General features: G+C 35.4%; 1 pseudogene; it reads left to right on the forward strand.

Moving 5' to 3' along the window:
• Window positions 1-11,036: 11,036 nt before the first annotated feature.
• Window positions 11,037-11,540, forward strand: LOC118740251 (annotated as a pseudogene).
• Window positions 11,541-12,079: the final 539 nt, after the last annotated feature.

Below are 12,079 nucleotides of genomic sequence, written 5' to 3' on the forward strand. Positions count from 1 at the left end.
GGAAAAACATTACCTTTTTTTTGTATGGGGAGTGATGCAGTCTAATTTACATATATGAAAACATATTACACGCTAAATTGAACAAACTCAATAACAATTTTGCATGCGTTAGTTGCGCGCTATTGAGCGCATTTAGTTATGACTTGGAAAAATGTAAATCCTAGTACAGTATGAAAGCTGGAAAGTATTGGAGATGTTCGATGTAATTTGACCATATGCCAAAAGTTTCAAATCGGAGCTAAACTTGAGAAGCAAAGAAATCTAATATCTGTATATGTACTCGCAGGTTAAACAGAAAAGTTAATGTCTTAGGCGAAATCGGTTCCAGTGGGATTTGCTACTGGACATAGATATGACCAAGTACCTTACGAATATGATTAAAATTAAGACAGTGACTACAATTGCGATTATAACCGCGGCTATGATTACGATTAGGACTAAGATTATGAGATTACGATTCAATTTGGACAACCATTGCGGAGATGATCGCGGCTACGTTACCGATACTGTTACGGTTATGATTACCGTTATGGTTACGAATATGGTAACGGTTAAGGTTATGCTCACGAGACCCATTGTGCATACGAATGCGATTATGATGACGATACCGACTACCATTGCGATATTATTTCTAAGGCTTATTCTAATCACGCTTTTTGCCACGCTATGCGGCTATGCGAAGGGCGTGAAAGATCTGTACACTAGAAAAACACTTTATAATTCGTTTAGTCAGATCAAAATTAGAATATCTACGGTTCGTTTGTTTGGAACCCAATTTATTCCATACACTCCAACAGAATTGAAAGAGTGCAACAAAGTTTCCTACAATTTGTCCTTCTAACTCTAAATTTCGCAGGGCCTCTCCCATCTTATAATGCTAGATGTATGCTTATAAATCTAAAGTCCGTCGCGTCTCGTCACACTATTCATTCTATAATGTTCCTTTATGATATTGTTTGTGGCCTAGTTAATTGTGCTGTTCTACTAAGCAGGTAAGCGTCAATGTTCCGTATAGAATATTACGTTTCCTAATTCCTCCCCACATTAAACCTGAAAAATATAATTACTGTAACATTTCCCCTATCACAAGGGCACTAAATGAGCTAAGTAAAATTTATAGAGTTCTTTGTTTGGATTTCGCTTTGTCCAGATATATTTTTTTTGGCGAAGAATGGAGCTCATTACTTTTAGAGTTTGATTCACATTTTAATTGTTTTAAGATTAACGATAGTATTTGCAATTAATGTTGGATTTCCACTTGGCACTAAATGGCAAAAATTGTAATGACAAACTTGGGTACTACATTTTTGTTTTCATTACGTTAAAAAATATTTATAAAATTCATTTCCATTTGGTATTTTTAAATGCCTCCAATTTTTTGTAATTTAATGCCTAGTGGAAATTCGGCATGAGTTTTGATCTAGTCTATATGGTGTTTGAAAACCAAGACTTAAATAAATGAAATTAAATATAGTACTACGAATACAAGTTCAATTGCGATTAAGATCATAAATACGATTACTTTTGCTTTTATGATTGCGGTTAAAATGTTTGTTTACAAATGAATAAATAATTTTAGTCGCTGGGTACTGCAATCTGTTTAGTCGAGCATTTATGCTTAACCTCTACATGGCCGTCAGCTTGAAATAACGACAAGTAAGTTAAGGCAAAAAACAAACAAGTAAGAAAGTCTAAGTTCGGGCGAAGCCAAACATTAAATACCCGGCGCAAGTATTAAATATATGTTTTTTCACCTTTCCGAAACCTTCCGCTAGATGGTAAGCCGGGGTGTATCAATTTTGAGTAAATTAGCGTCCTTCAATTTCGAAATATTGAAGTTTCAAGCATTGCTGAAATTTACCGTTATATGAGAAGCGGCCGTTATTTTAGTCCGATTTCAATAATTTTCAACGTTTTGCTTATATGTGGCAAGCACAATAACCACACCGAGTTTGGTACAAATTGGTAGAACGGTTACCAATATACTTATATGAGATCATAAGTGGGCGGTGCCACACCCATTTTCCAAAGTTTTACCATAATCGTATTTATTGGTAAAGAATTGTTGCAACCATCAATTTTGAATAAATTAGCTTCAATATTTACTGATTTATCGAAGATTTTTTATTTCTCTAAATTACCGTTATATGGGATGTGGGCGTGGTTATTGTGCGATTTTAGAAAGTTTCGGCGATTTTTTATGCTGTGCCAAGGCCAACAACTGTACCAAGTTTGGAAGAAATTGGTGCAGCGGTTACCAAGATATACACATGTAACCATAAGTGGGCGTGGCTACGCCCATTTTCCAAAAATTTATAATATTCTTATTTTTCGTCTAAAAATTATTGTAAATATCAATTTTGAGTGAATAATCTCCAGTAGTTACTAATATATCGCAGTTTTCGTATTTCTGAAAATTACCGTTATATGGGAAGTAGGCGTGGTTATTGTGCGATTTTAAAAATTTTCCGCCATTTGGTATGTTGTGCAAAGACCAACAACTGTGCCAAGTTTGGAAGGAATTGGTGCAGCGGTTACCAAGATATACACATGTAACCATAAGTGGGCGTGGCTACGCCCATTTTCCAAAAGTTTATAATATTCTTATTTTTCGTCTAAAAATTATTGTAAATATCAATTTTGAGTGAATTATCTTTAGTAGTTACTAAAATATCGCAGTTTTCGTATTTCTTGAAATTACCGTTATATGGGAAGTGGGCGTGGTTAAGGTCCGATTTCGCCCATTTTCAATACCAACCTACCTTGGATTAAGGGAAACCTACATACCAAATTTCGTTGAGATATCTCAATTTTTGCTCGAGCTATCGTGTACACGGGCAGACGGACAGACGGACGGACAGACAGACATGGCTTAATCAATTTCTTTTTTCATCCTGATCATTTATGTATACATTTGTCTATATCTATCTCGATTCGTTTTGGCTGTTACAAACAACCGTTATGTGAACAAAATTAATATACCCTTGTGCACAAGTGCGCTCGGGTATAAAAAATGTCTAAAATCGTGAAACTAATACCAGTAGTTGAAAATAATGCATGTATATATTTGCACACACACATCTCACATCCAGCTAACAATAAAGTTTCCCTTTTCAAAGTGCACTTGCTATTCATATTCTAAATGTACTTGATTGGCTGAAAAATGGAAATAAATTAGAAAAGTCATGTTGCATTTTCTCAAAGAAAAAAAAACAGCAAAGTTATGCATTTGAATCAAATGGCAGGTAGCTGCCAAGGTACGCATGCACGCCTGAATGAAAAGTTAAGTGGCTCACTGAGTGGTCGCTTTGCTCTCATGGCATGATATCATTCTCTTATGCGCTCATTCACCTAGTCGCTTAGTTGCACAGTTCGAATGTATGCAGAAAGTCATTGCCCGAAATGCAAAAGTTTCATGCAAATCAAAGTGATTTGGCGTAAGTAATCGTTTTGTGAAATTAATGTGCGTAAAAATGGTAATATTGAATACAGTAGTTGTTAGTGAATGAGCGTTTGGCTAGAGAGCAATGAACTGTGTTGGATTGGATTTTCGAAAGTCATGTTAAAATATGGAATATTTTGTATGTTTAGAAAAAAAAAGAAAATTCAAATCAGTTTCTATGAAAAAACATATTTTATGGTTTATTAAATACAAAATCCTTTTTTTAATTCACCCCAATTTGAGGCCAAATAGCGTTTAAATTGAAAATTATATTTTTCTGAAAAGTCCGGCCCTCTGTAAAAATCCGGTGCCAGAGGAAACACTTTGCGACCATCCTCTTGACGGGCCTGTGCAACAAAATGATACATGAAGAATGAAGAATGCACAATGCCGAAACCGGTTTGTCTCCAAATTACATACATTTGAGAAGGGATGTCGCATAATCGTTCCAAAACATTTAATAGTTTCGTGATATTTGCAAATGTTGCAGGGTTGTTTACTAAATTTTTGGGCAAATTATTTTGAGTTTTTTTTTGTATATTATCGCGACATTCTTGAATTATCCTGTCTTTTCGGGACTTTTTCTAATTTTTTTAATAACTTTATGAATACTTCGAGACTTTTATGGATCATTTTGTATTTTTATGAGCTCTTTTTAAACTTTTCTAATTTTCCATTTCTTAAAAAGTTTTTCATAGTCTTTTCTGTACATTTCGAAAACAATTTGCATAAATCGGTTTTTTCGGGCAATTTCGGAACCATTTGGAAAATTTTTGTGACTTCATTCATTCGTTTTGAAATTGCATACAAAATATTATTCCAGCGTCAGGAATCTACTCACCTTTTTACTTGAGAAATATCAGCGCTTTTTTATTTTCGAATTATTTTCGAGACCTTTCTGGACTTTCTATCGGTTTTTCGGGATTCCTTTGTTACGTTTTCGGCACTTTTTCTGGACTTATCACAATTGTTCTGTGACTTTTCCAAATTTTCCATATATTTTCAGGACTTTTTTCGGAATCTTTGTTTTGGATTTCTGTCGTGATCTTTCGGGGCTTTGATGTTTTTTAATTTTTTGTGGCTTTTCGGGATTTTTTCTACTATTTCTGGATACTTCGTGGATTTATTGGTTTTGTGTTTTTTTGTCGTATGTTTACATATTTTTCGAAAAATTTTTGGTTTAGCTGTACATTTAAACCTTAGCTTAACTTTAAGCAAAGGCTCTAAACAAAACTACTGACTTATTTTCATCAAAGAAAAGTTTGATATTTTTTCCTAAAATCCGTTAGCAAAGGAGTGTAGGCTTTTTCGAAATATCGATCTATAAGTCCACAGCCAACGTAATTTTTATTTGTTCTAATTGTAAACTTATGGTCTCTAAAATGCTTTAATTAAGCCGAGCCAGACTAAAGGTGAACTGATTTCTTCAAATTGGTCAATGGAAAGTTGAGAATACATTCTAGGTAAGTTTGACCAGCAGCTAAGAAAGTACAGGTGGCTTTATCTCGCTGTTATGATAAAACAAGTAAGAAAGTCTAAGTTCGGGCGGAGCCGAACATTAAATACCCAGCGCAAGTATTAAATATATGTTTTCCACCTCTCCGAAAACTACCGCCATCCTTCTTACGTTAAAAAGAAGTTTCGTTAAGATATATAAATTTTTACTCGAGTTATCGTGTGCACAGAGGGACGGGCGGACGGATCTTTTTATTCTGATCATTTATGTATACCTTTGTCTATATCTATCTCGATTTATTTTGCCTGTCACAAACAACCGTTATGTGAACAAAGTTATAATACCCTTGTGCACAAGTGCTTTCGGGTATACAAATTATCTACCATCGGCAGAAACCATCCAACAAAACTGTAGCTTACATAAACCATCCCTGACTATTCATTTCCATTTTCTTGATGGTCTTCCACTTTTTCTGCTGTCGAGGAAAGCTACTGAAATAAAGGGAAGACCTTATAAGCTCAAAGAGGCTGCAAAAGTGACAGCAATTTTCCACAGATTTCAACTTGAGAGCGTTCATAAATGTGGAAACATTAGAACATACAACCAAGCTGAACAAAACATTTATTCCACACTTTAAAAAACAAGAAGCAAGCGTAAGCTACACCCAGGTAAATACCTACAAAATACTTTGTAAGAAAGAAAAAAAAATCAATAATTTGCAGTAAAATAAAATGCTTAACATCCCAGCCCCTAGCAAAACGAGCTGTGAGCTGTGAGCTGGCGGCTTACCACATTCTCTCGGCATACCTGCTAAGTCAACATTTAAAGTTGCTAATTAAAGTTGAAGCATTTTTAATTAAGACAACAGCAAACAATAAGTGGAAAAGGAAAATATGCTGCTATTGCTGCGTATTTTTATTTTTTATTTATTTTTTTTTGTTGGAACACCTGGTTTTGCTTTGATTGTTGTTGGCTTTACATGAAGCACCCACACTAAATAAGTATATCGTAGATACAATGTTGCTGTGTTTATTGTAAATATTCTCTATACTATTGTTATTGCATTTGTTTCTCTTACTTTTGTTGGCATACAACTTTTTAATTTAATAATATAGCAAACATTTTTCATAAAACAATTTCACAAATTGTATAAAATTCATATGAAACCAAAGTAAAAAGCCAGCAACCACAAAGCGAGTGGGAAGCGGGTATTGAAGTGCTGCTCTGGTGGTGAACGGAAGTTATTATTTTTTTTATTAAAATATTTACTGACTTACTGAAGGTAAATCAGCTATAAAGCTTAGACGTGGCTTCTGATTTGATGCAAGCTGGTGTTGGCTTTGTTGCGGGAGAGTGTGAAGTAGGAATTGAGCTTAAATTACATTTGAAAGTTTTTGCACATAATTAAGACCAGCGTTGCCACAGACAAATTTTTTTTCTTACCAAAATTTCCTACCATAACCAACGAAAACCTACCAAACATTTTTTTCAGTTTTAATATTTTTTTCAATGTCAAATTTATTAAAAACATAGCTAACATAACATTTAGTAAAACTGAAAACACAGCTAGTAAACTAAAAACAAATTAGCTGCGTATAACGATTCATTTTACTGTACATACATACGTATCGTCATTAGATACGAATAAAGACGCGAGCTCAAAAGTTGACAGCGAAAAAAGACGCGTAAAAAAATTTCGGCGAAGAAGAACTTTTAATATAGGCGAGGGCAAAGAAAGACGCTTAAACCTCTTTTCCGGGGAAGAAAGACGAAGAAGACTTATTTTCTTTCAATTATGTTTGCGAGTATACGAATTCCTCAAAGAGTTTTTCCGGAATGATGTTGAATCCATGTTAACGCGTCTTTTTTCGCCGTCAAAACACCCGAGCGTCTTTATTCGTGTCAAGTGACTATATTATTATATTATTACTTCGGAGATACCCGCGTTGCAACCTAAGAAGATATATTGTGCATAATCCTAATTGTAATCGCTCCAATATTAGGCTATTTAAAAAGCTCAGCACTTTGGATGATGCCATCTTCCAAATTTTAGATGGAGAAGACAATCCTTCCCCATGGTGCATCAATCTACTATTCATGCTTCGTGGACAGGCACATAGAATATACCCTGGGGCAGGGTTGCCACTTTGGTAAATTGTTACAAAAATTAGTAGAAAAAATTTGGGTTGGTAGAAAGGTAAATTTTTTCTCATTTTGGTAGATTTTTGATGAACTTACTGTTCCCGACTTATTTTTCGTAGTTATCTTTAAATATATTATAAATTTCTTTGCATACTTTTTATATAATTACATACGTATGAATGTATATCGATATAAGGGGAACATATCGCGCTCCATTCAAAACCAATTTTACTGGAATCTCGAGAAGCTTTTGATTGCCTAAATACTTTAAATGAATATTTAAATATAAAGAAAAAATTTATAGGTATGTAATTACGCACTATGATTGTTCGCAAAAAAAATAACTCAACGCCATTTTTTATCAATGGAAAAAAAATAAAAAAAATCAACGGACATTATTGGCTACACTCAAATAGCATTTGCTTTAAAATTCCATACCTTAAATTGTCCTAAAAATTCAGAGTAAAACAAGTAAGAAAGTCTAAGTTCGGGCGGAGCCGAACATTAAATACCCGGCGCAGTAATTTTAGTCCGATTTCAATAATTTTCAATGCTTTGCTTTCATGTGGCAAGCACAATAACCACACCGAATTTGGTACAAATTGGTAGAACGGTTACCGATATACATATATGTGATCATAAGTGGGCGGTGCCACGCCCATTTTCCAAAATTTTACCATAAACGTATTTCTTGGTAAAGAATTGTTGTAAGCATCAATTTTGAATAAATTAGCTTCAATATTTACTGATTAATCGAAGATTTTGTATTTTTATTATTTTTCGTCTTAAAACTGTTGTAAATATCAATTTTGAGTGAATAATCTTCAGTAGTTACTAAAATATCGCAGTTTTCGTATTTCCCAAAATTACCATTACATGGGATGTGGGCGTGGTTATTGTCCGATTTTAAAAATTTTCAACCATTTGGTATGCTATGCGAAGGCCAACAACTGTGCCAAGTTTGGAAGAAATTGGTGCAGCGGTTCCTAAGATATACACATGTAACCATAAGTGGGCGTGGCTACGCCCATTTTTCAAAAATGTATAATATTCTTATTTTTCGTCTAAAAATTATTGTAAATATCAATTTTGAGTGAATTATGTTCAGTAGTTAATAAAATATCGCAGTTTTCGTATTTCTGGAAATTACCGTTATATCGGAAGTGGGCGTGGTTACTGTCCGATTTCGCCCATTTTCAATACCAACCTACCTTGGATTAACAGAAACCTACATACCTTCGTTGAGATATCTCAATTTTTGCTCGAGTTATCGTGTACACGGACGGACGGACAGACAGACATGACTTAATCGATTTCTCTATTCATTCTGAGCATAAATGTATTCATTTGTCTATATCTATCTCGATTCGTTTTTGGCTGTTACAAACAACCGTTATGTGAACAAAATTAATAAACCCTTGTGCACAAGTGCGCTCGGGTATAAAAATCGAAATTTAGACGAAAATTTTTGTAAATTTTCTATATGCTGTATATATTTTGAATCCTCGATTTTTATGGATTTAGTTAAAGCAATAAATAAGTTTCGTTGATGCCTTAAGTTTAGTCACTTCCGCTTTTGGTTGAAGGAAACTAAGAATATGCCAATAATGTGACTCAAATACCGTATAACTAGTTAAATAAAAAGTTCTTAAAAACAGTTTTAATTTTTATTGAAATAGCTACAAAAAAAATAAAAAAAAACTATAGTTTTAATTGAAATAAATACAAAAATAACAAAACTATAGTTTTTATTAAAATAATTATAAAAAAAGTTATTGGTAGATATTTCCCAGATTTGGTGGATTTTTTTCAAGTGGATGGTAAATATTTGTTTTCGTTAGTGGTAACCCTGCTATGGGGTTTCCTTCACCGGCCCACAAAACCTACAGTCAGTCTCTACAGAAAGATCCTTTAATTCAATCGGTACGTTAACTTGCAGTGTGCTGTGAGGTTGCCAGTAAGAGTTTTAAGTTCAAGGTTTCTTCCGGAGTTCCTCCTGAAACGTTATGAATCTCCTTGATTGTCGTATCCCCTTCGACTTCCGCCATTGTGCAGCAATTCCCAGCTAGCTCCTAAGTAGGTCTGCACGGTATCCTTTAGATGTATCGCAAAAAGGCTCGGAACTATGCAAACGCATTTGGGCTGCACTCTTTGCAAGACAGTCAGCCCTTTCGTTGCCTTCAAACCCTCCATGTCCCTGAACCCTCCACAGCGGTACGCTATTGTGGGCTCCCAGGTGGTTGAAGAGTTCGCAAGCCTTGATGCCGTTTTAAAAGACTCTAAGGCTTCTAACGCTGCCTGAATATCTGACATAACATTTATTCTGGCCTCTTTTGCTTTCGACGATAAAATTCGCGAACGCAGACTTCGATTGCGAAGGCCTAAGCGCAGAATATGGTTGGGTACGAACCCACTGGCAGACTTTCCTGGAATCTTGGTCCAAGTACGCCATAAAGTATATATGGATGTTCGTATTGTATATTGGCAATAATAAGGGTATATGTTTGTACTGTGGAATCATGTTTGCGGCTGCCGTTATATGAACGCACCGGTGACATATTCATGTAAAAAAAAAATTGCTAAAATGTATCTATAATATTTTCTGTTTTTCTCAAATAACTATTACTCGTAGTCCCGAAACCTACCAAAATCCAATCAAGTCTACCAACCTACCAAATGGAAAAAAAACCTACCAGTTTTTGTAGAAAAAGCCCATGTTTGGCAACACTGATTAAGACAACAACAGTGAGTATTTCGAAAAGAGAGAGAGAGAGCTGTTTTTCTGCTGAAAGGAAACTGTTAAGAAATTTCATGCGTAAAGTAAAGTCAAGGAAAGTGCAATTATCAGTAGCGAACAGCATATATTAAATGTGGATAAATGGCTTATATATTCGACGAACAAGTTTACATACAAGAGACATAGATGTTCAGATTTAAGATCAAGTTTGAAATATGAAATATTACGAACGTGGCGATTCGCTGAGAAATTATGAAATGTCCGAACCCATTGTTTGTTCTCCATATTTTTTTTGAGTCTCTCTTGGCTCTTTGCCAGTGTCACTAGCGGCACCAGTTTCAACACACTCGCTTGTGTGTACATGATTTAGAGTACCTCTAGTGTCACGATTGTAGCTAGTGTCTTCAGCGGGTCCGGTTTCAACAGTCTTGTCGGATGTCAGCCTTTTCTTTCTTTATCAAAAAGAAGTAGGCAGTGCAGACAGTTGTTTTGAGATTCCTCAGCATTGAGCGTTTGTGGTTGAGAGCGCGAGTATATTACCGCTGTCAGTGTTTATTCAGAAAAGTAAAATGCGTGTTGTAGGCTCCCATAGGGATATCGGCGTAGTTACAAAAATCGTCCTGAAACCATCAATTCAGCTCCGATGCTCACGAAGCCCTATCCCAAAAAGGCTTTTGAGCATTATTTCTCACAATTGCTCCCCTAGTATTCTCGCATTACCTCTACAAGCTTGAAAGTGAGGAGAAATCTATCCGGCTCAGTCGCGACTTGATCAATGACCAGTTGAACCGCGTCTTTATCTCATTACTTCTATGCAGTATCTTCTAAAGGCTTCTCTCAAGGTTCCTTGCACGTCAGAAGTTTTGCAAATAATTTTTTCTGTTCTCGAAGTCCACAAAATGTAGTTAACCAGCAGAGTACGGGTACTATAGTCCATAGTATTCACTTCACAGTCGGTCGCGAATTACCAAATGTGGGACTATCCACATTAAAAAATTTTGTATCTTATTTATCAGCAGTGGAATTCCGACAATCGCTACGCAAATGTTTTGTCGCCAAAACTTTTTAAATGAAAAGCTATGGGGCCTAAAAGCATACTGCATGATAAACTAATAATACACATTTGGGCAATTCACAAGGTGTTGTGAAGTTATATTTTCCTAACAAAAGTTGTGTTAAAACACGACGGTTGTGAACACCTGTTACGATTATTTATTATATCTCAGCACTTAACCAGCCGATCGAAGTAAAAAGTAAAAATGCCAGGAGAAAGTGTAAAAACTAAAATCACAAATTTCTTGTGTCAAAATCAAGCAATAGATTTATTGTTGGCGGATTCGAGTAAGTGGTGGACTTCTCGTCCATTTCGTCATTTCGTAAACATAAATTTTCCTTTCCAGGCGATGAGGAGGTCGAAGCTGTAGAACGCTTCTCGATGAATATGATTTGCCTCTTGGCCAAACGAAGAAGTGTTCATTTAAGCATACCCAAATCATTAGAGTGGCAACGGAATGTCCTTAAAAATATAGACGATGGCAGGTTTAGCCAAATGATCCGTGTTAAACCAGAGGAGTTGCGCTATATAGTGGAATTAATTAAACAGGATGAAGTTTTTAACACCAGTTCGAGTGCAACGCTACTGCCAATCGAGTTGCAACTAAAGATAGTGCTTTTCAGATTAGGATCCTCTGGTGATGGACTATCGGTTCGTAAAGTGGCTTCACTATTTGGTGTTGGCGATGGAGGTACTATTAAAAATATAACTCAACGAATATTTAAAGCTATACTAAAGCAGAAACATAAGTTTTTGCATTGGCCCAATGAATTAGAAAGACATCAAACTGTGACAGCAACTAGGGAAGAGATGCCCGGATGTGTAGGATATGTTGACGAGTCGGAAATAAGATTAGCTGAGACTCCTGGTAAGCAACAGGAAATCTACTTTTCACGTAAGCGCCAATATTCAGTGAAAGTCCTGGCAATTTGTGACTATAAATTAAGAATTAGGCAAGTCACAATTGGATACCCATGTAGCGTTCACGACGCTAAAATATTTGCAAATTCTTCTATTTTCAAACATCCGGAGCGTCTTTTATCCAACTATGAGTGGATTGCCGGAGATAGTGCTTATCCATTAAAATCATTTTTAATAACGCCATTCAGGCAAAATAGCACTGAGTTCTCTCAAGAAGAGAGAAATCAATTCAATAAATATTTCTCTAAGTACCGCGTCCGAGTCGAGAACTGCTTTGGACTTCTAAAAGAAAAATTTGCAAGTTTAAAGGAACTCAAATTTAGAATG

Source organism: Rhagoletis pomonella, unplaced genomic scaffold (assembly GCF_013731165.1).
Source record: "Rhagoletis pomonella isolate Grant_MI unplaced genomic scaffold, Rhpom_1.0 Rhpom_scaffold_00005, whole genome shotgun sequence".
Taxonomy (NCBI): domain Eukaryota; kingdom Metazoa; phylum Arthropoda; class Insecta; order Diptera; family Tephritidae; genus Rhagoletis; species Rhagoletis pomonella.